This window comes from Mustela putorius, unplaced genomic scaffold (assembly GCF_011764305.1).
Source record: "Mustela putorius furo isolate JIRA1106 unplaced genomic scaffold, ASM1176430v1.1 tig00000095_pilon_pilon_pilon, whole genome shotgun sequence".
NCBI lineage: Eukaryota > Metazoa > Chordata > Mammalia > Carnivora > Mustelidae > Mustela > Mustela putorius.
This window is the reverse complement of record NW_025421280.1, coordinates 4,341,663-4,369,507: the sequence shown is the minus strand read 5'-3', so window position 1 is coordinate 4,369,507 and position 27,845 is coordinate 4,341,663. Positions and strand designations below refer to the sequence as shown.

General features: G+C 42.4%; 1 protein-coding gene and 1 pseudogene across 3 annotated transcripts in view; one reads left to right on the top strand and one right to left on the bottom strand.

Moving 5' to 3' along the window:
• Positions 1-27,845, bottom strand: part of FRMD4B (FERM domain containing 4B) — a 324,296-nt gene that overhangs the window by 230,823 nt on the left and 65,628 nt on the right. The window lies entirely within an intron of this gene.
• LOC123394472 lies at positions 4,085-4,213 on the top strand (annotated as a pseudogene).

The window sequence follows — 27,845 nt, the reverse complement described above, 5'->3', positions numbered from 1 at the left end:
GAGATGGATGGTGATAATGGTTGCAAAACACTGTGAATATAATTAATGCTGCTGAATTGCACATTTGAAAATAGTTAGAATGGGGGGCACCTGGGTAGCTCAGTCAGTTGGGTTTCTGACTCTTGGTTTTGGCTCAAGTCATTAGCTTGGGGCTGTGAGATCCAGCCCTGTGTTGGGCTCTGCACTCAGAGTGGAGTCTGCTTGAGATTCTCTCTCCTCTCCCTCTGCCCCTCCCTAGGCTCGCATGAGCTCGCTCTTAAATAAAATAAATAAAACCTTAAAAAATAAAAATAAGATGAAAATAGCTAGAATGGTAATTTTTACTTTATGTATATTTTTACAATAAGAAAACATACGGGAAAAAAATTAAGAAAAGTGTAGGAGCATAAGTGCAGGGATGGGGTTGGAGAGTGCCTGAATTGTTGATACAGAATGTCCCATTCTGCTACAAAAATATGAGCAGCTGACAAATCCTTGACTTGCTTAGGTGATAATATCCTAGCTTAGAAGACAAAGGAAGCAACAAGAGGAAGTGTTATTCCAGGAAGAACTTTTGGGCAATGGAGAAATGAGGCAGAAAAGTGGTCACATCCCCTTGGAGTTCAAAGTGGTATTGGCAGGACGCCAGGGTCCTCCCGCAGCTCCTCCAGCGACGGAATCCACGTCCAGCACAGCTTCACTGCCCCGCCTCCATGCACACCCCCCTGCTCACCTTTCCATTCGCCCTATCTACTGTCCACCCAGCAGCCTAAGTGAGGGCGAAAACACAGCACTATGCAAAGGAAAATGCGGCAAACTCCTGTCCATGAGCCCATCACCCAAAATGAACTCATGTTGTTCTTCACATCCATTTACTCTTTCAAGAAAGAGAACCACACAGAATTTAAACCGCCCAGCTCACACATGCGCATGCCTGTGTGTGTTTGTGTGTCATGTCTACCCAAAACAATACATCCTACAATCTTGTGGGTGTTACACTTTTTATAAAGTGTATCATACTGCATATGACACTGTAGTCAACACTGCTTTTGAGCTATTTTCACTTTGCTGCATGCAGATCTAGGTCATGAATTCTTGTATAGCGCTCTATCACACAACCATATCATAGTTTCGTTTTCCTTTCCTGGACTGATGTCTATTTGGACGGTGTCCAGTTTTTGGTCCTCACAAAGGATGCTCCAGTGCACACCCTCCATGGGCCTCCTTCAGGGCCCAGATCTCTCCATTCAGTGGCAGAGGCTGTCCCAGCACATTCATACTGTGGCAGCCCTGTGTACCTGCAGGGCATTCTCCTGCTAAGTCCAACTCTCTTGGGAGGTGTTTGGAAGTGGGGAGCATTCTTTTGTGAGCTGGGGGTGGAGTAGAGCTGCGATGTTGAATTTTCTAAGGTACATGAAAGTCCTGAGTGACAAAGACTTGTCCCTCGCACAATACCAAGAGCCCCTCCTTGGAGAAACACTGTTGATTGCTTACGGTCTGCAATAGAATCTGTTGTAGAATATGTGAAATTTCAAGTCTAACTAGAGAATGACAACTTACTCTCCCAAGTGCCTGTTTATCTCAATTCCTTGCCAAGTTTGACTTGTTAACTCAACCTTTTGAATTTCTGCTACTCCAATAGGCATAAAATGATACCCTGGGATTTTACACTTGCATTTCTTGCTTTGATCAGGGATGTGGAAAGCCTTTTTGCAATTTTATTGCTCACTGATGTCTCCCCCCTCAGGAAAGTGCCTGTTAGTAAGTGGCCCGTTTTTCTACTAGATAGTTTGAGTTTTCCTTATCAGCTAATAGGAATTTGTTAGAGATTCTAGAAATGTAGCCTTTGTTGGTTATATCAGGTTGCAAATATCTTCTATTGGCTTGTCACTTGCCTTTTCATTTTATGATGTTATTTTGTGCAGAAGTTATACATCTGGATCTAGGGGAAATCCATCAAGCTCATTATTCTTGAGTGTGATTTTTGTATCTCTAGCTTATAAAATCCACTCTATCCCAAGGGTATAAAGATATCTTATTTTTTCCCTCCCTAAAGGTTTTGAATTTTTACATTCTATATTTAGGTTTTCAATTTATCTCAGTTTATTTTTGTACAAAGTGTAAATTAGGAAGCTTCTGATATTCTGATCGTTTGATACTCATTTACCTCTGGTAGTCTATGTTTTCCATTCTGAATTTCAGCACCTCCTGTGTCATTCAGAAGGGTCCATGTATATGCAGTCCATCACTGGGCTCTCTATTCTGTCCCACTGATCTATTTCTTAATCCCCTCCCCCTAATAATACAGTGTTTTAATTACTATGGCTTCATAGCCAATGAGGTTTATCCGAGGCGCGATGATTGCTAATTGAAATTTTGATAATTAGGGGAAGTCCTCATTCCTTTTTCTTCTTTTGCAAACCTCCCTTATTAAATTCTTGCATTTGTACATTTCCATTCAGTTTTAGAATGCTGTTGGGATTTTGTTTAGAACAGCAGTGAATTTAGAAATCCTTTTTTGATAAAAACCACCATTTTATAATAGCGATCTTCCCTTTCCATGTAGATGATAGATCTGACCATTTCTTTAGTTCTTCTTTTGTGGTTTCCAATGGCCTTCTTTTCCTGAAGGAGTTGCATATCTTTTAAAAACTTGATTCTAAGTTTCTATGTAATTTTGAGTGCTGAAGTGATTTTTTTCTAAGAACGCAAATCTGAAGACCTCAACATCCCTCCCTGAATGTAGGTCTCCCGAGGCTTTCTATTACACTTAAAATAGAGTCCACACTGCTCCCTGTGGCATGATTATAGTATGTGGCTTGGCCCTGTCTTCTTCTGGAACTTTATCTTGAATCTCCTGTTAGTCATTAAGCTTTAGCCATGCCTGTTTTCTTTATACACCCTAAACATATCAGGCCAACTGCCCCTCAGGACCGTGTCCTTGCAGTTTCCTTTCTGTGCAAATTCTTCCCCAGATATGTACTTGACTGGTTTCTTCTTGCTATCATGGTCTCGGATCAGATGCCATCTCTCACACTGTTCCTTCCCGCCAGAGACTGGCCCTTCAACCATGCATACTTGGCATAGTGCCCTCATTTCTTCACAGCACGTGCCACCATTTGAAATGAACTTGTTAAACTCTATTGACGTTTCCCCATAATAGACCATAAGCTCTGCACAAACAGGGACGCTGCTGTCTTGTTCTCTCCGGGGTCCTCAGCATCTCCAACCGTGCCCGGCACACATAAGGTGTTCAATGAACAAATGCTGAATAAGCGAGTAAGTGAATAAATGAACTAACCTGGATCTCACCTCCTCCCCTGCTTGATCCTTCTATGTCCTCTTCTATCAACACAGAGGGTTCCCTTTCTCCCACTGGCCATACACATCACTCAAGCAAAGAAATAATACTCTGTAGGCATTTCTAGTCTCTCAAAAAAATAGCATGACTGCAGGAATACTTATAAAAAGGAATTCCAAAGGATTTGCATTCTGCAAATCCAGGTTTCTGAGTTATATGGAACAGTGGAGATTCTCTTCTCTCATTCACCCTGCTTCCAGTCCCAGAAAAACCCTTTGACAATTTCTTTGGGCCGAGTCCCCAACTTTTCACCCATTTACTCAGTATCTCTCGCTCTCTACCTACCTCTCTCCACCATCAATTTATCACAGATTAGAGAATTTGAATGATTCAATATGGGAAGTTTTATTTTATTTTTTTGACAAACTATTATTTTTCAATGGATGGGTGAGTTTGTGAAGAAAGCTATACTGATTGGGAGGGAGACAAACCATCAGTGACTCTTAATCTCACAAAACAAACTGAGGGTTGCTGGGGGGAGGGGGGTTGGAAGAAGGGGGTGGGGTTATGGACATTGGGGAGGGTATGTGCTTTGGTGAGTGCTGTTAAGTGTGTAAGCCTGGCGATTCACAGACCTGTACCCCTGGGGATAAAAATATATGTTTATAAAAAATAAAAAATTAAAAAAAAAGAAAGCTATACTGAACTGATGACTCATTGAACATCATATCAAATACCAATGATGTACTATATCTTGGCTAGCTGAATTTAAATACATGTTAAAAAGTTAAAAATAGAACTGCCAGCTTTGTGCAGTGGCAGTATCATAGCCAATGAGGTTTATCCGAGGCGCGATGATTGCTATGAAAAATAGAACTACCTTATGATCTAGCAATTGCACTACTAGGTATTTGCCCAAAGGATACAAAAATACAGATTCTGTGCACCTCCGTGTCTATAGCAGCATTACCAACAACAGCCAAACTGTGAAGAGAGCTCCAATGTCCATGGACGAATGAATAATAAAGAAGACGTGGTTTATATATACAATGGAATGTTATTCAGCCATGGAAAAGAACGAAATCTTGCCATTTGCAGTAACATGGACAGAGCTAGAGTGTATTACACTAAGTGAAATAAGTCAGAGAAAGACAAATACCATACGATCTCACTCGTATATAAAATTTAAGGAAGAAAATCGATGAACATGTGGGAAGGGGGAAAAGGAAAAAAGAAGAGAGGGAAAAAGCTATAAGACACTCTTTTTTTTTTTAAGATTTTATTTATTTATTTGTCAGAGATAGAGCGTGAGCGAAAGCGAGCACAGGCAGACAGAGTGGAAGGCAGAGTCAGAGGGAGAAGCAGGCTCCCCGTGGAGCAAGGAGCCCGATGTGGGACTCGATCCCAGGACGCTGGGATCATGACCTGAGCCGAAGGCAGCTGCTTAACCAACTGAGCCACCCAGGCGTCCCGCTATAAGACACTCTTAATGATAGAGAACAAACGAAAGGTTGATGGAGGGAGGTGGGTGGGGGATGGGCTAGACAGATGATGGGTATCAATGGGGGAATTGTTATGATGAGCAGTGGGTGTTGTATGTAAGGGACGAATCACTGAATTCTATTGCAAAAACTAATATTGCACTGTATGTTCACTGAAGTTTAAATGAAAAAAAAAAAGAGCAGATTCCTGCTTCCAGTTCTAGAGTTAATTTCACAAACCTGGGGTGAGTCCCAGAAATCTTCATTTCCAACAATCTTCAATGACTCTAATGCAGGCGGCCCAGAAACCACTCTGGGAAATGCTCATGGAGGTCAAGGCAATGTAACACTGACCTTATTTAAGACCATGTCTCCTCCTGAACACCAGGGGGCAGAGGGAACCACAGGGACACCTAGTGTTAAGCCTTCACATTCCCTTCGCTCAAAAACAGGCTGTTGAGCAGGTTCTGTGTCTCTACCAGGTCCCCAAGAATCTAAATGCTTATGAAGTCACATAAACCATCATGTTAACAGCTCAGAACTGGCAGTGAGGAAGCGAGAGCTCTGTTTCTTCACGTGCAAAACGAGAAGTTGGATCCGATCATTCAACAAGCCCTTTCGCACCCTAGCATTTTATGGGCAACTTGAACATCTCATGGATTTCTTTATGACTGGGCTATGGCTGATTTTTTTCCCCTGTACTTTCCAAACTGTCTAGGACTGGCTTATATTATTTTTATAAAGCAAAAGAATCCTAAACATTTTATTTTATTTTTTAAATTTTTTATTTTTTATAAACATATATTTTTATCCCCAGGGGTACAGGTCTGTTAATCGCCAGAATCCTAAACATTTTAAAAGATTTTTCTCATTGTTACTCCAGCAGGACTTTCACAGGCTGAGGTCCTTCTGTTTCAGTGCTCATGTTCACTACTCTCCATGAATACAAAAAAAAAAAAGACAAAAATCTCAATATAACGAGGTCAGGGCAATTTAATGGCATCCTTGCTTGTTTGAAACAAATTCAAAATTTGCTTATATAGGGCAAAATCGAATCTGTGACTCTATTCAACATGATAAACATGGGAACTAAGCAGCCCAAAGATTCAGTCTTAGCCAAAATCTCATACCACATGGAGAAATGACCAATACTTAAATATTTAATATTACCCTGTAATTTTTTTTTAACACTTCAAAGTTCAAAATTTCTGACAAAGTATCCCCAAGCCACAATTAACAAAAAGAGGCAAGATTCCAAAAAGTCTTCCGGAGCATAAGTATATCCCTCAAAGCATGTCTCCTGCATGAGAGTGTTGGGAACAGTGACGTGCCAGTAAACGACAGCAGCCAGAGAGAGTTTCACTATTGCCCTGAACTGATGTCTGCTCAAAATAACTTTAGGGGGAAAAATGTGATTAGAAAATCATGGCATTTCCAGCACCCACGTATTAGCATGTCTGGACAATCACAGAAGAGAGGTGACAGGGTCTTTACAACTGGAGTTCCCTTCACAGGAGATTTACAAATACTTAACTGCCATTCCAACCTTCAGAGTAATTTGGTCATGGCCCTACTGGCGGTAGGTGGTCTACTAAGAAACACTTTCATCAGCTCATGGTTGCTCAGGACATAAAACGATGTATTCTTCCCATCCCCCGCCCCCACTTCCATTCCTCAGACCCTGGCAGCACTATACCTCTAGGACACGCCACTCTATTTGTTCACATCTCTTTATTTCAAATGCTACCAGTCTACTCAAAGCTGCGATCATCTTTCCCACAGCCTATTTCAACAACCATCTTACTAATTTCCTCACTTGACCAGAGACAATCTTTTCTTCACATAGGGGCCATATTTACATATCAGATCATTTCCTTCCCTTGTTTTAAACTCTCCAATGTCTTCTCATTTTCAGGGAATAAAACTTCAACTCTACCCCCTCTTCTCTTCTGAAGCCTCATTTCAGGATGGTCTTCCTTCCACTCTTGCTACTTCCCACACTGGCTTCCTTTTCCTTCCTTACTTTGCTAAGCCCATTGTCACTTGCTGTCTCCACTGCTCAGATCACTGCTTCTCTAGACTGTCACATAGCTGGTTCCATCTCATCATCCTAACTCAACATCCATGATCTTCCCTGACCACTATATCCTAAATAGTACCAACCCGCATTTGTGTTATTCTCTCCTGCCCCTCATGTATTTCCCGTCTGATTCTGAAATTACATTGTTTGCTTGATTGCTACCTACCCCTCTACTAGAATGTAAGCTCCCTATGGAGAAAGACCTTGCTTGTCCTATTCACTGACGAATCTCCAGAGCCCAGGACAATGCACATAATACTCAGTGCCTTTTTGTCAAATGAATGCACGTGTTGTTTTAGATTAAATCGGGACCCAACTTTTTAGTGCTCCCTGTCCATTCAGAATCAAAACTCAATTTCTCGCCCAGCACACAAGTAGTTAATTTGCAGAAGAGACATATGCCTCTCTGTGAATATTTGCATTGTTACCCCACAACTAGGCTAGATTCTCTGACATCGAGCTCACTGCTCTGAAAGCAGAGTTCTTTGGAGAAGTCAAACGAAATTTAAACCTCGTTGACAAGCTCAGGTGACTTGTACGGTGTGTCTTGACTTGGAGGAACGACTGTGTAGGCTGTCACTGCTGGAAGTGAAGGGCTTACAGTCTGAGTGGGTTGATCAGTATATCACATGGACTGAGGCAGGTAGATATTTTTAAAACACTATGGAAATTTGCTAGGATATTCTGTACCCTTAGGCAGGCGTTCAAAGGGGGAGAGTTCATTTTGGGTCCAGATAAAGGCTCAACTAATTTTAAATGTGCCCAAATCAAGGTAATGTCATTCCGACTTGCAGAGTGAACCCTATAATGGTAGTGACAGTCAATTTTCTGCACAGTATCATGGTTTATAAATCATTTTTACAGATTCACCCTCTCTTTTGTTTCTTAAGGCAGTTCCGAAGGTAGGCCAAAGGTAGTTATTATACCTACTTTATATTCTGTATATGAGACTCACAATCTAACAATAAGTAAATATTGAACCTCGATTTGGAATCTGGATCTTAAAAGATCAGTTTCTAGAGGTACTAATGAACCAACAACAGGTATTGCAAAAGGCATTTAAAAAATCAACTTTGTTGAGGTGTAATTTACCTACAATAAACTACTCCCAATTCAAGTGTTCAGTTCATCAGATAATACATACACACTTTGATACCCATCACCACAATCCAGATATAGAACATTTCTATCCCCTTCATGTTCCTATGTACTATATTCTCCCTCTTACTTCCTCTCTCTGCCCCAGGCATCCACCACTCTGTTTTCTGTCACTATGCATTAGTGCACTTTTTCTAGAATTTCACAGGAATGGAATCATATAGTCCGAACTTCTTTGTGTGTCTGACTCCTTCTGGCTCAGCCTAATATCTTTGAGATACACCCATGTTGTTGTACCTATTAGTAGTTTGTTCTTTTAAAAATTGTTTTATTTCAAAGTATTCTATTTTATGACTATATCCCCAAATGGTTTAGCCATTCATATCCTGGTAGATATGTGGACTGTTTCTTGTTCAGAGTTATCATAAATGCAGCGGTATGAACACTCCAGTAAAAATCTTTGTAGGGATTTGTATGTTTGTTCAGTTCTTTCCTATAAATACCTTGGAGGAGAATGGCTAGATCTTATAAGAGAGGTATTTTAAATTTTACGAAAACTGAAAGCCGTGTTCTAAAATGGTTTTACCATTTTGTATTCCCACCAGCAATGTATGAGAATTCCAGCCACTCCACATTCTTATCTGCACTTGGTATTGTCGGGCTTTTAATTTTAGCCATTTTAGTAGGTATTTGCTGGTATCTCATTGTGGTTTGAATTTGCATTTCCTTGATGCTAACAACATTGAGTGCCCTCTTACATGCTTATTGCCCATTTGTATAACTTATGCAAAGTACAATTTTAGAGACATGAAACAGAAATAATTTTATCTCCTCTGTGCAAGACTTTGCTTTGTTTGAGAAGCAATTTTGAATAATGTGACCCCAAAAAAGGATATAGAAAATATGCAGACTATAAAGATAAAATATATTGAGGCTATGCTAAAAACAATGAAAACAATAACATGGTCCACATTTTATTCACACATTGTATTCTGTACTATGTGTTCCTCTAATGCTCTAAGAAACCAGGGGGCCTGAATTTGCAGAAAGGGGCTGAGACTGAATTAATTTGATCTCAGCAAAGGAGGAAAAGGCTTGGCTTTCTTCACTTCCAATTATTTCTCTCTTCCCTAGACTTCATTTTATGGACCATAGGCTCAATTATTCACAGTATCTTTTTATATCTAGCCTCGTAAAACTGTAAGGTGAATCATTACAAAATTAATATTCAACAGGCTTTATATAACTCTGCTTAATGCAATGCATAACTCAGATTTTTATCACCCTGAGGCCTCTCAAGATCTATAAATGAAACGAACTTAATAAAACACCATGTATTTTAACTCTAACATTACCTGCGCAATCTCAGCACCACAAAACCCCTCAATTTAGACTAGACAACCAGACAGACGTTGATGACAGAAATGGATGGTACCTAAAAAAGGCCAGGCTGTGCATGAGCACTCTTAGGATGACCACGAAAGTTGTCCTCTAACACATTTGTTTAGAGGGTCTCGTGCTTCTAAAGAAAAGATTATTTTCTTCCAGAACATTCACACAGGAATCACTATGCATTTTTTTACACCATGTGACCCTCCAAAGAGTTTCTGACTCCTAAGTAATCATCACCTCGTAGAAGGAGAAAAAAAAAAGTAGTGAATACATTTCCCAAAACCCATCCCCTAATCCTCACCCCAATAAATGTACATTATTTCCAACCTACAAGGAATTGCAAAGATCATTCAGTCTAGTGATCACATTTTACAGAAAAGGAAACTAACGCCCAGACAAGTGAAATGACCAGTTTAAGGTCTGACAACCTGTTGAGAAGAGCGGGGTGTTAAACTCAGGTGACTGACTCCAACTCCGGAGTCTCAGTCTTGTGATTTTTCTTTCCAAAACATTTTCCCCCCTCCTGTTTTTAATAGTTGTCTAGGATAGATGTAGAAATTTTATTTTCTTTCTTTTTTTTTTTTAAGATTTTATTTATTTATTTGACAGACAGATCACAAGTAGGCAGAGAGGCAGGCAAGAGAGAGAAGAGGGGGGAAGCAGGGTCCCCGCTGAGCAGAGAGCCTGACTAGGGGCTTTTTCCCAGGACTCTGAGATCATGACCTGAGCTGAAGGCAGAGGCTTTAACCCACTGAGCCACCCAGGAGCCCCAGAAATTTCGTTTTCAATAGTTATACAAGGTAGATGTAGACATTCCTGTCCTCTCTGATCTATTTCACCGTCCTCAGTTTTAGAGATACAAAAGCTAAGGTTCACAGCCATGAGAAAACAGGACGCATCCAAGGTTAGGGAGAGAATTAAGTGACAAAGCTGAGACCAGGGATCACTCCTTGTGGTTTATCACTCAGGAGTCCTCTCTTCAAGCCTGGCTGCCTTTCTTCTTGGTGGGCAAGATGGCTTCCTGTCTAATAACCATTAGGTGGTCATGGCATGTTACAGTCCATGCAGACGCTTCCATAATGAATAAGTTATGCCAAGATCGTTGTAAAAACCCTCCAGTCCTAGGTTTGCACCAAGGTTCTAGAAACCACCAGCACCCAGCTGTTGGGAGGACACATGCTCCATCTTGACAGAAGACAAGTGACTTGTTTTTGTCATGTTGGTCTAACGTAACGTCATGTGTGGAAAGAAAGAGCAGCAGGGAGAGAGAGAGTTCTTCCCCAGACTCCCACATAAATGGATTTTTTCTTTGCATAATGGAGCTCTAAATAAATAAAACACAAAACAAATATTTACATGACTATGGTTCTTGAGAGAATGGCTATAGAGTTTTATTCTTATTTGTATACTCTCCAGGAAAATGGAATTCAGCATGAATTGTACAACAGTGAGGAGAAGGGACCATCATTTATCCCTTTATATGTTCAGTGGAAGTTTCTATGTGTTTCCTGGGTGTCAGGCATACAGGCAAGGCTTCAGGGATGCAACAGTGCTCAGAAGAGAAATGGTTTCTGTCCTCCCATGAAGTCTGTTGGGAGAGATGGTCCATGAACAAGTGTGTAATGGGTATGTATACACAGAGAAGTCAGGGTTTAGGGAGCGAGTGGGCTGGGCTGAAGAACTGTCCACAGCGTGGACATGCTGCAGGGGAAGGGGACACGATTTGGAGCAGACGAAGGAGTGCTGGAATCCTGTCTCCTGCTGCAGGAGGTGATCTTGAGCAAGTCACTTGAATTTCCTTATCTGCAAAACAAAGCTCATCATCCCTACCCTGTAGGGACTAGGCCAGCTATTGAGTTAAAGGTTATTAAGCTCCCAGGGAAGCCTGGCCCAGAGTAGGAGTTCAACACATATTTGCCAAATGAACGAAAGAATCATTACTGAACATGCACTGGGTCTCTAATGGCACAGGGGGCACTAGGACACAAAGTGAAGAATTTCACAGTAAAGAGACCTTAATCCTGTCTTCTACCACCTAGACAGAGAATATATACTCTATTCTACACACACACACACACACGTGTACACATGTGCCTGTGTGTGTGTATGTATGTAACAAATACATAGCAAAATCATAAAGAACCACATTTGAAGTGGCTGAGTCAGGGAGAACTCAGCAACAGGACTGTCTAATAGAAAGAGGCCATGAGCCACAAAGGAGAGGCACATAGACAATTTCTAGATCTCAGGGGCTACATTAATAAAGGTAAAAGGCAGATAGAATAAAGTTTAATAATATATTTGACCCAGAGACTCCCTGGGTGGCTCAGTTGGTTAAGGGTCTGACTCTTGATTTCAGCTCAGGTCATGATCTCAAGGTCATGGGATGGAGCCCAGAGTCAGGCTCCTTGCTCGGTGGGGAGTCTGCTTGAGATTCTCCCTCACCCTCTGCCTCTCACCCAACCTGTGGTCTCTCTCTCTCTTTCTCTCAAATAAATAAACTGTTTAAAGAATTTATTTATTTATTTGACAGACAGAGATCACAACTAGGCAGAGAGGCAGGCAGAGAGAGGAGGAAGCAGGCTCCCTGCTGAGCAGAGAGCCCTATGCGGGGCTTGATCCCAGGACTCTGGGATAATGACCTGAGCAGAGGGCAGAGGCTTTAATCCACTGAGCTACCCAGGTGCCCCAAATAAACTGTTTAAAAAAATAATATATCTGACCCAAGATAGCCAAAATACTGTCATTTCAACATGTAACCATTATGAATTTATTAATGTGATAGCTTGCAATTTTTTTTTTTTTTTTTTTTTTTTTTTTTTTTTTTTTTTTAGAGAGAGAGAGAGAGAGAGAACATGAGCATGGGGAGGGGTAGAGGAGAAGCAGACTCCCTGCTGAGCAGGGAGCTCAAAGCTGGGTTCCATCAGGGGATCCTGAGATCATGACCTGAGCTGAACACAGATGCTTAACTGACTGAGCCACCCATGCAACCCTATTTTTTTTTTTTTAAACTAAGCTCCAAACCCTGTGTGTATTTTATAATTACATTACCACTCAGTTTGGCTTAGCCACATGCCGGGTGCTCAGTAGCTGGCTAACGTGGCAAATGGCTTCTGTAGATAGCACAGTTCTAGAGGATTCTGGAGATATGAGAGTTAGCTGAAGACAGAGGCTGTCAGGTGGATGCATGGACAGGATAGGGTAGGAATGGGACAGGCAGGAACAGGAAGAACTGGTGTTTTTAAGTGTTCTCTCCTGGCATGGAGGCTTTATTGTAGCACCTGGGAGGTTCCTCCTTCTCTGGGCTCATTTGGCCTCAGGGAGTCCCTAAATCTGCCTCCTGCTGGTGCAGGGGCCACACGCGAATTTGGTGCTTACTCTTTGCTGGCCTCTTCAGACTCTCAGATTGTCCTTTCCTTCCTGGCGCCCCTCACCTGACACACTGCCCGGGGTAGGGGAAGCAGGGCTATGTAAGAGCCCTGATCTTCTTTGCACAGCTGGGCTCTAAGTACATGAAGACGATGCCAGGTAAAGACTTGAGCTAGTCCAGTACTGGCTCCCAGAGCCCGAGACCTGTCTGAACCTCAGTTTGCTCTCTAGCTGCAGAGAGTTAGGAGCTAAGCGAATGTCAGAACCATTCCCAGCAGAAAGCCAATCCGTGCATGGTTCCAAGCAGGGCACACAGGCAGGCGCAGGGCCTGGCCCTGGGCACTGACATTTGGCAGAGAGATGGACTACGAAAGGGAAGGAGACAAGGGTCTGACCCTTTATGTGCATGTCACGGCCAAGTCCATTCTCTAAGGTGAGGTGGAGTAGAGAGACCTCCTCCATGTGGCCAAGAAGTGTGTGGTGACGTGAATGACAACGGAATTTGGAGGATGAACAAAGCACAGATGAGAGAGGAGTGTGTGTAAGGAGAGAGGCAGGAGCCCAGAAACCAAAATTCACCTAGCCAGCTGTCCCCCAACCACTGGTATGCCCTCACCTAAGGAAGCCTCAAGGGTCTCCTCCACCGGGGGGCCCATGATGGGTCACAGCAGTGACTGGACCTACACCCGCCCCTTTCTCGAAGTCCTGTCGGTTAATAAGGGGGCTGCAAACTCAGGCAAGCAACAAAATAACAGAAGTGAACTGGGCAAGGAGGCGGGATGCCCATATTCCCCACACCTCCCTGCTCTGTCCCAACAACAAAGTTACTATTGGTTGACAGAGGATGAATTTCAGAGCGGTTGCTCATCTTAGCTCAATAACATCTCTATCAGAATGCAAGTCCCCAGGGCACCTGGTTGGCTCAGTGGGTTAAGCTTCTGCCTTCAGTTCAGGTCATGATCTTGGGGTCCTGAGATTGAGCCCTGCATCAGGCTCTCTGCTCAGAGGGGAGCCTGTTTCCCCCTCTCTCTCTCTGCCTGACTCTCTGCCTACTTGTGATCCCTCTCTTGCTGTCAAATAAATAAATAAAATCTTAAAAAATAAAAAAAGACTACAAGTCCCCATTGCAGAAGAAGCCACCCTCTCACCCACCCCACAGTCAGTACGTGGGAGTGGGGCCCCAGGGTGCCTAGATCTTGCAGACTTTGCAGTTTTAAGTAGGGGCATTTTCCAGTTTTAAAATGGTTAGAACCATGTTGATACATTTTTTAAACATTGTACTGGGCCACACTGTGTAAGCCAAGGAAAACCGGCTGTGGGGCCACCAGCTTGAGATGTCTCCTCTAGTTCAAAGTCATGGTCCCGCTCCATCATTGGGTTGTTTCTAGCTTCTCATCTCCATTTGGAGGCTTAATTCGGATCAGGACCATGAAGGGCTTAGCATAGTTTCTGGCACATGGTAAAGGCAGTTAATAATGGATGTCAGCTAGCTCTAAAGAACTTCTGAGATTTATTTCTAACCTTTATATAGGGATCAAATCACAGGATGTCCCTAGAGACAAAACATCTGAAAGAGGGCTCCTCTCCCACAAACGGTTCCCTACATTGTCATTTCTGTTTCATGGCTTAGATTTATGTCACTTTCATTTTACTTTGTCCATTCAATTTGGTTGCACAAAGGAAGGGGGGAAGAAAGTTCAGCTCAGGTGAAAGTCTAAGTTGGTGTAAGTTTTCTAGAAAGCAGTTTGGCAATGTCTAGAAAATAGACTGAAAATAATTGTATGACTTTTGACTCAGCAATTCCATTTTAAGGAATTCAGCCCAAGTAAAAAATGCCAGTTTTTCCTAAAGATTTAATCCCAAGAATTCTTATGACTATATAATCTATACCAGGAGCAGTTAAGAAGGGGCACCTGGGTGGCCCAGATGGTTAAGAGTCTGCCTTCAGCTCAGGTCATGATCTCCAGGTCCTGGGATAGAGCCCCAAGTCAGGCTCCTAGCTCAGCAAGGAGGCTGCTTCTCCTTCTCTCTCTACCCCTGCCCCCCTGCTTTTGCTCTCTCTCTCTTTCTCTCACAAGTGAATAAATAAAATCTTAAAAAGAAAAAACACCAATTAAGGAAATTAAATACCCATGAATATGGAATTGGTTGCAGAAGTTATGATACATGAAAATGTTTATCACAGCCCCCCATGACTTTCAGAGCACTTGCTAGGTTCACTGTGTGTCTCATGCAGTGAACGCCATGAGAGCAGGGTCCCTGGTCAGTCTTGTTTGCATAACTGCACGCACCACTGTTCATGAGTCAGCACATAGCAGACATTCATAAATATTTAAATACATACAAGATAGCTTGTACACCTTTCAGCACACTGCCTGTCTTACTGAATTCCAGTAAAATAAAAACATGAACAAGATGGAGAGTGTAGTACCCAGGGCCACCTTTCTTCAAAAGGTATTAATGTTGGCCCTGATCTGACGTAGATGAAAATCTCTTTACATTACATTAAAAAAAAAATCCAATTAATTCTTTCCAAAGCACAGCTTACCATTTCTATCTAGATCACAAAATGTGTTTGGAAAAGATGTTTCCTGCCTTAGTAATGAGACACTTATAGTGTCCCCCACCACAATCCCATTGCCCTGGTTTTAGTCTTAGTCAAGGTGGACAGTTCTGGCCATGCTGACAACTCTCACTTCATGCATCAACTGTGTACCTTCTGCTTTTCTGCCTCTGAAGCAGGTAACATAAGGTACTAACCCTTGGGGTAACCTTCAACAGTGAGGGAGTGGTGGATACCCCAGCCTCTGGGCCTCAGGGTCCTGGCAGAGATGAAAACCAATTGCCCATAGAGACCATCTTTCTTGGTCTTTTCTCCTTCCCTTCCTCCCCTCTCCTGTTTCTTTTGCTTCCTGGAAATCTCCTCTCAAATTAGCTTCCTGCTTCGAAAACCTTGTTTCAGATTCTGCTTTAGAGGAACTCCGACTAAGAGAGCTCATAAGCAAATATCAAACCAATAAAAAGAATTATACCACAGAGCCCCAGAAAGCTCTCAAAGGTAGTAGGAAATAGAGTTCATCCATTTCTAGAATACATTCCTCCACTGTACATCTATTTAGTAGGCTGCTATAGGGGGCCACATGCGTGCTGGGTGTGCAAACTGATCTAGATAAACAGTCTATACTCATGGAAGTTGCGAGATGTTCAACAGTGACCACACAAACTATACAATGGAAGTACAGGAAAACATAGAAAAGATTAATATTGGGGAGGAGAAATAAATTGCCTCTGTCTTTCTGAGTTTTTTAAGGCACCTCTGTAGTAAAATACTAACAGGAGAAAAACAAGAATTTATTAACGTGTATACCTCATGTATACATGGGAGATACCCAGGGAAAAATGAGTCACTCAAAGAGGTGGCTTAGAATTCAGGCTTGAATACCATCTTAATAGGGAGAGGGATAGGGTATGGAGCCCCTCCAGGGATGGAAAATAATTTTTAGGAGATGAACAGACCCTTACAAGGTATGAGGTAGTGTCATGAGGAGGTATGATAGTTTGTGACAAAGTCTGTCTGTGTGTGGTGTTGACCTCTAGTCTCCTCTGCAATGGTTAAGACCCAACCTTCCCTGGCTGTGTGATACTCCAGGGGAGGCCACCTATTCCAAGTGAATTTCTTCAGAAGGACCTATCTTAAGGCAGATACAGGTAGTTTAGAGAAAGCCTCTTCCTAATCTGCTGCTTTTCAATGACCTAGAGCTCAAAATAATTTATATATCAAAGCAGTATATCTTGGGGTGGCATTTTCTATTTGCCTTCGCTAACCCAGTCTGAGATGATGTAGCATGAGGTAGTTGTCATTTTCTTTAGAGAGGGAGAGAGAGAGAGGGCATGAAAGGGACAGAGGGAGAGGGAAAGAGAATCCCAAGCTCCACCCAGTGTGGAGAAGCAACGATCTCTCACAACCCTGAGGTCATGACCTGAGCCAAAATCAAGAGTCAGACGCTTAACCCACTAAGCCACCCAGGCGTGCCCAGCATGAGGTTTAAGAAGACATCATGTAGACAGAGCCCTGTGGGCCAGTTAGATGAAGAGAAGGAAAAGGCTTTGATACTTCCTTTGTTTGGGAAGACAGAGCAAGGAAGGTGGAGAAGTGATGGGCTGGCCAGGCATGTTAAAGGTTTAAAAGTCAGCAAAGAGTCTCCCCTTTCATCTCACATGAGTTAGGTATCCCCAGAACCGAACTGGTGCTTGGACACCTTCAGGGTACTAATTACTGAGAAGGCCAAAGCTGGCCATAAAGATTTAAACATGGCCCCAAGGAACATCCTTGCTGTCGGAGGCAGTGCCTGGTGGATTCCGTTCTTGTTAACCAGGGAGACTGTGACTCTTCTACTGGGTGGCAAAAAGCACTCTAACTTGTTTTAAAGACCCACAGCTTCAGGTTTTCAAAGACGTCACTTTAAATTGTTTTACCAAGAGGGCTTGCCCGTTGTTTCCTCCCAGCAGTTTTAGAGAATCTGAACCTTACAAACCTCGAGGGCATGCACACTCCCTGAGAATCTGAATCAGCCTGTTTCTGCCCAAACACGTGCACTTTTACACAATGCTTTGTATGCTAAGGAAATGCAATAAATACATCTTTGGTGCTTCTGTGTTCACGATCGATTGCCTTTTCTCTTGTAGTAATCTTGTAAGTTTGACTTCTTATTTTTATTATTCTCACTGCATACTAATACTTCCAACATTTTAGTAAATTATGGTTCTCTGGTTCCTACTTCAGAATCATTTAACTGATTTAATGAGCTCTATCTAATTATTGCATTTCACCTTTTATATGAGAGTGTAGGATTGAAAGAGCTGGTAATAGCTCAGACACCAGGAAGGGAAAGAAAGGAGTATGGGTAATGCTGGCCTCAGGACAATTCGTTTTATGCCAGCCTTAAGAATATACATATATATGTATGTAGATATATGAATACCCCCATTAATTAATTCATTCATTCAGTCATACATTTATTCTCTAGGCCCCAGCATCACCAAAGGCACAAGTCAGCATTAAACGGCTCCTTCTTTGGTCTGTACCCCTCCATGGGGGGTATAAAACACAGTGGTTAGGGACTCGAGCTAGACTGTGTATATTTACCTCCCGGCTTTACCATTTCTTAGCCCTGTGACTGTGGAAAAGCCAATTAACCAATGTGTGCCTCAGTTTCCCTATCTGTAAAATGGGGGTTATCATAGCAGTCCCATCCTATATGCGAACACGAAATGAGTCAGTACCTGCAAACCCAGTAGGAGTTTAGCGTGGGGCTAAACACACACTCAGTAACTGTTGCCTCTTTCTTGTTACTATTGTATCCTGTCTTGTCTATAACACGGCAATTGTGGTCATCAATTTCTATCTTCTTACCTATCTCTTTAATTAGTTATTTATTATTGTCTGTTTGCCTCCTTCATCGAGTTATAGGCTCCATGAAGATGAACACTAGATTTCCTGTGCCTGGCACCGAGCCCAGCAAATGCTTGCTGAATGAATGAACTAATGAATAAATGACTCTCTTCTGGGACACATGACCCTGTCACTCTCGACAAGCCTTTCACTTCAGAGATTTCTACGGCACGTGTCTGTCAAATGCCCTTTGTTGGAAATTCCACACAGTCTTCCACCCAGATGGTGCCGGTGACAAAGAGAAGGCGTTCTGGCGCACGGGAAAGTCATGCTGCCAGACGACAAGCCAATTCACTGTGTTATTCATCATCAGATGTTGTCAGCCAGGAAACCGATCGCTGTCAACTGAGCGCCACAGCGGCGGCTGATTTTTAACAGAAGCTAGGATCCCATTCTGAGAGACAGAAGGTGCTGGGGTAGGCAAGTGAGAAGTTTCTCAGGCTTGTCTTGGCTTTGCAACCTTGGGCCAGTCACTTCACCTCTCTGGGCCTTTCAGCTTCCTGTTTCTATAAATGAAGGACATGATTTACCAACAGTAATCCCCAACCCTGGTGGTGTGCCAGAATATTCTGGAATGCTTTTTAAAATAGGCCAAGGACACCTGGCTGGCTCAGTGGTTAAGCGTCTGCCTTCAGCTCAGGTCATGATCCCAGATCAAGCCCCTCATCGGGCTTCCTGCTTGGCGGGAAGTCTGTTTCTCCCTCTGTCACTCCTCCTCCTTGTGTTCCCTCTCTCATTGTGTGCCTCTCTCTCTGTCAAATAGATAAACAAAATCTTAAAATAAATAAATAAATAAATAAATAAATAAAATAGGCCAGCAGTCAAACAAGGGCCAGAGAACAAATACTTTAGCCTGTGTGGACTTTATGATTTCTGTTGCAACTGCTTCCACTTAGGTCCCCCAATGTCTAGTCCAAGCAGCTATACACATTATGTATGTGAATGAGCATGGCTGGATGTCACCAGCTTGCCTGTGGCCATGGTTTGCTGACTCCTGTTCTAGGCCAGTGTGGCCTCCACAGGGTGACAACCAATTCTCTGCATATCTGCCAAAGCTCTTCCAGATGGTCTATAAGGGAACCACCACATTGAGCCTGCAAGTCTCCTTCCAGCTCTTACTGGGACCCGGAATTCTACCTTTCTTCACCGTGAGAACTGACTATTCTCAGGCAACACTATTTAGACAGTAATTTAAATATTCCTTCAAACACTCATTTGGGTATTAGCTTTCCACATACGAAGTTTTCACTCTCTCAAAATTCAATTCTCTTCCAGGAGAAATTTGTATAGTTCTTTCCACTGTATTGAAAAGCACTCCATTCTGTGCTTGATGTCCCTTGTCAGTTCTTTGTCAGTGACAATTTTATTATTGACTTGAAAATGAGAAATTCAACATTATCCCTTTTGAGCACTAAAGTGATACAACACAGGTGAGCCTTTACTTGAAGAAAGGGTTATACACACAAATGTGAATTTATGCAACAGTTCAGTTAAAGAGTATTTATTAATTAGAAATTCCTTTGCTTAGGGAATTCCTGTTCCAATGAAATCATGACTCTTGCCTGACAATACATCCTGATTTTCTAGAAATACAGCCAGTTTTCACCTGTTGTCTCTTAAATTCACAGAGCACCCATTTTCATTCTCAAACATATCCAGACCGGATGATAAATTGCATGGTCATCCTTTGTCATGACCTTGAAAGAAAAGAGCAGCCTGAATCATGCCGGTGGGGCAGAAAGAACTCAGGCTTTCAGGCCAGGGAGAAAGACACTAGTGCCTTGACTCTGTGTCCTGACAAGTCACCTAGGTTCTCTGACTTCAAACTCCCCAGCTCTGGAATGCGGCTAATACTACCTAAGCACTAAGAGAGCCAGCACCTGAGGGATGAGTACTGTGGTTCGGACCGAGATCCATTTGACTCCAAACCCCATGGTTGGAACCACGATGGCACATCACTGGAACTGACCTTGGAGATTCCCAGCCAGCCATTCAACTGCAGACTGTAGACATGGGGTCCCCGAAATCCGCTTCCATCATTTGAATCCTAGTTTTATCATTACCAGTTATGTGACTGTGGGCAAGTCATTTGACCTCTTAAGCCTCAGGTTTTTCATCTGTAAAATGGGGTACTAACAATGTACACCTAGGGGTTTTAGTAGGAACAGACACAATAACAGAAGCGCAATGGCCATCTGTTTTCTTGTTTTTGCCTGCCCAGTAAACATGCTGTCTTCCCTTTGCACAGTCCCTTGATGCTCTTTATAAGAATCAGACTAGTCAGTGGTGTTTGAGCAGGAACGATACTATTCTCAGTTCCAAGGGGAGGGAATTTGACTGGTTTCTAAAAGCACCCCACTCTCCTAGCCATGACTTGCTGGGACATGGGTATGGGATTCACAATGGCTCAATGGGATCCCATCATGGGACTCACTGCTGCCGACTACAGCAGTCCCCTTCATCTGCATTGGCGTTCTATGGGCTCAGTTACCTAGAGCCAACTCTGGTCCGCAGACAGATGGTCCTCTAGACAGATTAGTTGATCGCAGCCTAACCTACCACATCACAATGCCTACCTCATTCACTTCACTTCATTGCACCAGGCAGTTTTAGGCATTTTATCATCTCACATCAGCACAGGAAGAGTGAGTACAATACTACATTTTGAGAGAGAGTGATCACATTCATGTACCTTTTACTAGAGTATATTTTTATAGTCCCATTTTATTCTTATTTCTTACTATGCCCAATTTGTATATTAAAATTTATTATAGGTATGTATGTATTTTTTTTTAAACAGTATACAGAGGGTTTGGTATTGTCCCACTGAGGGTCTTGGAAAGCTTCCCCCATAGGTAAGGTTGGGGGGATTCTGAAAAAATGGGAGCCAGCGAGGAGCCATTAGGCCACAGCACAAAGAGAGCCCCAAAACACGGAAGAGCGTACAAACAAAGATGCACCCACTGAGGCCTGAAGCTACTTCTACAAGTTCCAGTTCCACTAGTAAATAAATTCTCCTGCTGGCCTAAGCCATTCTGAACGGGTTAATAGAGCTCCTGGCAAAGAGCGAACACTTAATAAATGTTAGATAACATTATCGCTAACATGAAAAGAGATCAAATTTCGTGTGCTACTTTTTCTTCTGTTCTTTTGCTTGGATTATTTATTTCATGGTTGGTTTGTTTGCTTTTTTTAAACTACAGATAATTTCACATAGACGCAAAAGCGGAAAGCAAAGTCTAATGAACTCCCATGAACTCCAACAATTATTAAATCAAAGATAGCTTTGTTTTGTCTATACTCCACTCACATCCCCCTTCCCACATTATTTTGAAGCCACTCTCCAACATGAACCTTTTCATTCAAATTTTCTTCCAGAGCCTTTTATGGTTCTTTTTGTCGAAGACCCTGTTGGAGGCCTAGCATCATTCACTTTTTCAATTTTCAATTACTGCATCCAATGTGGGTTCATTTTTTCTCAGTGCCTCCCCTACATAGCCAGAGAGGCAGACGTTACTTGGGCCCTGTGGTGGACCTGGGTAACTTCATCTTCCTTGTCAGTGACATGGTCAGGAAGGTGAGTCAAGACTGGCACTGAAACATGAATGAAACTGTGCTGGGGAAGCAAGAGATCTCGGGGAAGTTTTCTGCCCTCCTAAGGCAGCCACAGGAAAAAATGGTCATTTCCCTGGGAATGTTGGACTGTCTGGACATGGTGCTCAGGCCTGAAACCCCCATATTTGCTTCTGGCTTGAGGCTGAAGCTCTTATCAAGGATGGCAAAGGACAGGGAGAAGGAAACAAAGGCTTCCTGATATGGCTGGGATATGACTGAGCCACTCGATCTGCAACACAAAAAGCCCCTCCAGCGGTCGGAACTTGATGTTCTGAGACTTACAAATGTGCTTCACTGTTTAAGCCTGTGTGTGTTCAGGTGTCTTGTTATTTGCTGCTGGAAGCACTCAACTTTGCCCTCAATACAGACCTGTGACCTCTACAGCATGGGTTTCAAAGACCAATGAAGGAACCAGTTTAGGATGGTGTAGCAAAAGGATTTTTTTTTTTTTTCCTGAGAGAGAGCATGTGCACATGTGCAGGCAGGGAGTGGGGGAGGGGCAGAAGGAGAGAGAATCTTAAGAAGGCTCCATACCCAGCACAAAGCCGACACGGGGCTCAATCTCACCCTGAGATCATGACCTGAGCCAAAATCAACAGTCGGGCGTTTACACTGACTGATCAGATGATTTCTTGATTTTCTGGCTTTCAAGAATCCAGTTGATTTCTTTTCTGATTTCCTCCGCACGGACAAGTTTGCATAGGGAGTCCCGGTTAAGGGGGGCTCTGCAGTACATGAGAACCAAGTCTGTCCTGCCCTCCCTAGCTCACAGCTTCTATCTCCTCTCAGCCAGCTCCTCGGGAAGAAGACAGCCTCCAGCCACTGGGGAGAAGACAGAGATGATGCAGACACACGACGCCTTTAGGACATACAACCCCCAAATTAATCCCTCACATCACGTCTTATTGGCCGGGATATAGTCACATGGCCACAACCCACTGGGTGGAAGGCTGAGAAATGTAGATAGGAGTCTGAGTGGCTACATGTCCAGTTCTATTCCAACTAGAAAAAAGGAGGGAAAAATTACTGGGGCTCAGCTAGCGGCCTCCACCACAGAAGAAACAGGGAGGGTTAATTGATTTGGTTCGACTGACAGTTTTTAATTAAAACAACTTCAGAACATAAACAAGATTTAAAAGAAATGTTCTTGAGCACCAACCCCCCCCTGCCCCGAATGATTTAACAGAGCCTGTTTACTTCATCCCTTTAATTTCTTCTTTTTAGATGGATCTCAGAAGGATTCTGACAATCAGTAATCACCTGCTAGCTCAGTTTAATACCTTGGATACATGAAATTAATAACCGAACGTCGCCAACTTCCCTTAATTCCAAATGTCTTTTCCTCAATTAGACGGCATGACGGTGGCTTAATTATATTCTGCTTGATAGTCACCAGAATCCCATAACAAGCCCTTATTTCACAATCCTATTATTAATCAGAGTAATCCAATTTATGGAAAAATAAAGACAGACAAATAGAGCAAAATGACAGGGCTGGCAAGGAGCATGGTATTCTGTCACCCAGCTGAAATGGCTGGCAGTACAGGGTTCACATAGTTAAGATATAAGCGAGACTTTGATTCAGTGGCAGCAGGTTTTAAATGATGCATGAGAAGCCACCAAAGCAAATCCCTTTCTCCATGGTCCCCTCAGGGTCAAGTACCATGTTTCAATTATAATTTCACCAAATTGCTGTGATGCAGCAAGTGTTTCAGATTAATAGCACTACAACATGGCTCTCTGTGGGACAGAATCAGAAACTCTAGTTCAGAGGCTTCTTGAAATATACCCCAAGACACTCAGCTGCAAAACACATTAAAGGCTCCAAGATGATGGGAATATTTCTGATCTGTATTCCCCAAAGAGGGTATTTTGCAGAAAACAAGTTTATCATTTATGGTAGCAAATAAAATTTCTCAGCACGTCCAAGGAGGCATCTTGCAATTACATCAAGAAGGCACCACCACGTGGTTCATTATGGAAATCCTATTTACATTAATAGGGAAGTCTACTGTTTTGCCAAGATGTGTCTTTCTCAAGCATGCTCATGAGGACCTTGCAAGAGATACTAAATCTTTTGGTTTGGCTGCTCATTTCAAATGACTCTATTGCTTAGAAAAGGATTTTGTGTAGAAAGACATTATTTGAAACTTTTGCCATAAATTACCAGTCAAGTTCTAAGATGTTGTCTTACAGGAGACTGCCATGGGTCAAATGACCATGGCCTTACAATACTGGGCATATCAAGAATAGAGAGCTCCAAAGGACCACAAGTTTCGTCCACACTGGTAGCAGTATTTGCATTTTCAAGCCTTGAAGTGAGCCTTTGGGAAATTATATTTTTGGCTAATACCCTTTGCCCACATTATCTTAAAGAAGTAAGAGCAACTTGGGATCTAACTTCTTTAGTGGTTCTCACTAACTCCACTATTTATGGTTCCAAGTAGAGGACAAAGGACATTCCCTAAAAGAGATGAAGTCTGGAGGACAAGCCTTTGGACTCTCTCTAGGAGCAATTTACCTGGTAAGAACGGCAGAAGACCAATTATTAATATACTCTGCTTTCTTTGACCTTTTCTCCTCCTAAACTGCATACTTACAGCAAGTGTGCATGTTCTACCTGCTCTGCTTGTGGGCTTGACAGAGGTGTTGTAATCGTCTATGGGACTAGTGGGTAAGGATCTACTATATCACCTCAACTCTTCCCAAGGTTGGGCTCCAAAGTCTAGATACGGAGAAGGAATATAATGAAGATAATTTTGGTTCAAATCTACAATGTGGCTTCATCATCGATAGAGCTCTTATCTTGATCCTCACTTCATTCCTCCTTCCGACTGCAGAGAGATGGTAATATGATTATCCCTTGCAAACCCCACACCTGGTAGGGCTTTCACAGTCATCTTGCATTTGAGGCTAATTTATTTCTGCAGACATATTTGTATTCTTCTCTAGAGTCATCTAAGGACATATATTTCCATTTCTCCAACATGCTTATGGTTTTGTGTCTGTTGGAAACTCAACCAATGGTTTATAATACAGCTGCATGGGTACATGGAGTGTTTTTTAATAATGAGTTTGATACAACTGGTGAAATAAAAATTTAGGAGAAAAAGCAGATGACCTCTAGGCAAGAGACTTGAAGTGATCCAACACACTCTTTAGTCAAAAGGCAGAAAGCCTATTCAATTCAGTAAGGAAGGCTGTTCCTTGCTTTGTCACTCTCACCCCAATATTTTTGATCTTTCAAGCCTTATCTCTTGGGCCACCTTCTCTCACTAGGTGGCTCCCCTCCTGCCATATAACTTCTTTTCCTCATTTCCCACCTTTCCTGCACAGTTCAAAAATTAGAGGTTCACTTCAGTCATCCCAGTCTTCTTCCAAAATACAAATGCTAAGGACCACCAGTAATGTACACAATGGTTTGGATTAATGGCTCTCCTCGCACTTTCTCCTCTGGGGCCTCGTCTTAGCTCATGTACCTGCTAGAGAATACTGTGTCCATCAGACCAAAACCTGTCCTAGCAAACTGAAGTTAATGTGTAAGGAAGAAAGAAACACAGTTCCTGGTAATTCATCTATAAAGCGTTTCTGACCCCAAAGCTACAAGTTTAAATGCTACATGGATGATTCCAACAGCAAATGTTCAACAGAGCAAAAATCAAAGAATTGGAACTGGAAGAGAAAGATGTTCTAAAACCATACAGCCCAACTGCCTTAAACACCAGAGCATGGCTGCAGATCCCAGGTGCCGCTCTATTCGCTCATTTATTTGCCACTTAGACACAGTAAGCATATGCCACCCAAGAGGCCATAATGAACAAGACCCACAGGGTTCCTGCCTTCACAGAGGCTACTATCTCTTTGGGGCAGATGGGCTGTTTAACAGGCACATAAGGCAGGAGTAAAATGTTGTGAGTGGAGAAAGGGAGGGTAGTAGAAAACCCTATAGCAGAAGCAATTCATCCAGTCTAAGGATTGGAAAGGTTTTGTGAAGGAAATGGTTTCTAAGCTTAGACCAAAATAATGTGTTTAAGTGAAAGAGCAAACTTCTTGGTGCTAGAAGATAAAGTCAAGTTACAGGACGGCCTTACACTAGGTACGTGACCTTGGGTACATACCCGCCTCTTAGGCTATATAGCTCCTGATCTGTAAAATATATTAGGGTTTGGAGAACTTAATCTAGAAGGTTCCTTCCATCTTTATAAATCCTGGAAGAGACTGCCAGTCAGACTGCCATCTTCAGGCCATCCTTGACAACAAAAGGCAACTATCACACATAAAAGAAAATCAAAGAACTGAGAGTAGGGAGGTTATAATGGTGAATCTCGGAAAACCAATAAGCTCTGAAGTTGGACCATCATAGGTTCAAATCCTGGTTCTGCCCTTTACTTAGCTGGGTAATTCTGAGAATATTTCTTAACTTCTTGGGGCCTCAGGTTCTAATCCATAATATGGGAAAGACTATTAGAGTTGACTCTTGAACAATACAGGGTTAAGGGTGTCAATCCTACCCCATGTGGTCAAAAATCCACAGGTAACTTCTCAAAATGTAACTACTACTGGCCTACCATTGAGCAGAAGCCTTACTGATAACATAAATAATTGAATAATATATGTTTTCTATGGTATATGTATTATAGATTATATTCTTATAATGAAATAAGCTGCGGAAAAGAAAATGTTATTAAGGAAACCAGAAGAAATAAAGATGTAATTATAGGGATGGACTGCATAAAAAACACAACAGCTCCCAAGCTTCCCCTTTTACAAATTCCTGGAAAGAGAAAACCTCAACCTTCAGGGTCCCAAATTCAAGCATCCCAGGAAGGGCTCTAGCTGGTCTACCTGAAGTTAGGGGACTGGCCCTGGACAAACCAAAAGCTAAAAGAGAATAGGGTCCTGCAGTATAAAATGGCTGTTTTTACAATGACTAGGGAAATAGACCATGGCTGGGTAATTCCCAAAAGAAGGAGACTGAAGGAGAGCTGAATAGAAAAGCCAACAAATGCTGACTAAGTTTTCTCTGCAAAAGACACACCTAATTGAATAAATGAAACACATTCTTTTATAAAAGCTAATATTCTGTTTGGGGGAGAGAATCATCACCTGGGTGTCAGAAATCACTTAGCACACGTGCACTGGCTTTGCTTATGCCAACACAGCCTGGTGAACCTGTGGTTCAATGTCCAAGTTCAATTTCCTTAGACTTGGGTTTGTTTTCTTAGAAGATGGGGAGCTGGGTAAAAGCTGCAGCGAGACATAGCACTTTTAAAATACCCTAAACATTGAGAAATAAAGGTCTTGTCTTTTACCTGCCAAAAAAGAAAACAAAAAACAAACAAACAAACAAACAAAAACAGCTAAAGCAGCACTGTTGCTGAGAGCTTTTCTGCAGTCCTAAGAATATCACAGACTTAGGTAAATTGGGAATTACAGGGCATACCTTGGGGACATCTGAAGTGTGTCTGCTCCTGCACTTAATGATTGCAAACACACTCCCACAGGTGTGTGTTCTGTGAAGATGACTAATAAGGAGTAGGGAGGAGGAAGAAAAGCAGGAGAAACGGTAGGGGAAAAAGAAAGGAGAGAGAGAAAAAGGGAAGGAAGAAGGAACGGACAAACTGGAGGGAGACAGGAAGGTTAAATCAGTCTGATCTGGGCCACTGCTGTAACATCTTTCTTTTTATATTTTTCTAATTAAAAAAATTTTTTTTAAAAAGATTTTGTTTATGTATTTGAGAGAGAAACAGAGAGCATGAGCGAGAGAGAGGGCAGCAGCCAGGGCGAGGAACAGAGGGAGAGGGAGGAGGAGACTCGGTGCTGAACAGGGTGTCCAATGTGGGGCTTGATTCCACGACCCTGAGATCATGACCTAGACCCTGAGATCATGATCTGAGCCACAGGCAGATGCTTAACGGACTGAGCCACCCACACACCCCCTGCAACACCATTCTTTAAAGAGCAAACTTCATGCAGGCATTCACAGCGGAGAGTTTTTTCTGTAAGCTCACTTACATCAATTCCCTTTTTATTTAAGGATGAAAGTTTTCACCAATATTTTCTGAAATATGTTGGGGG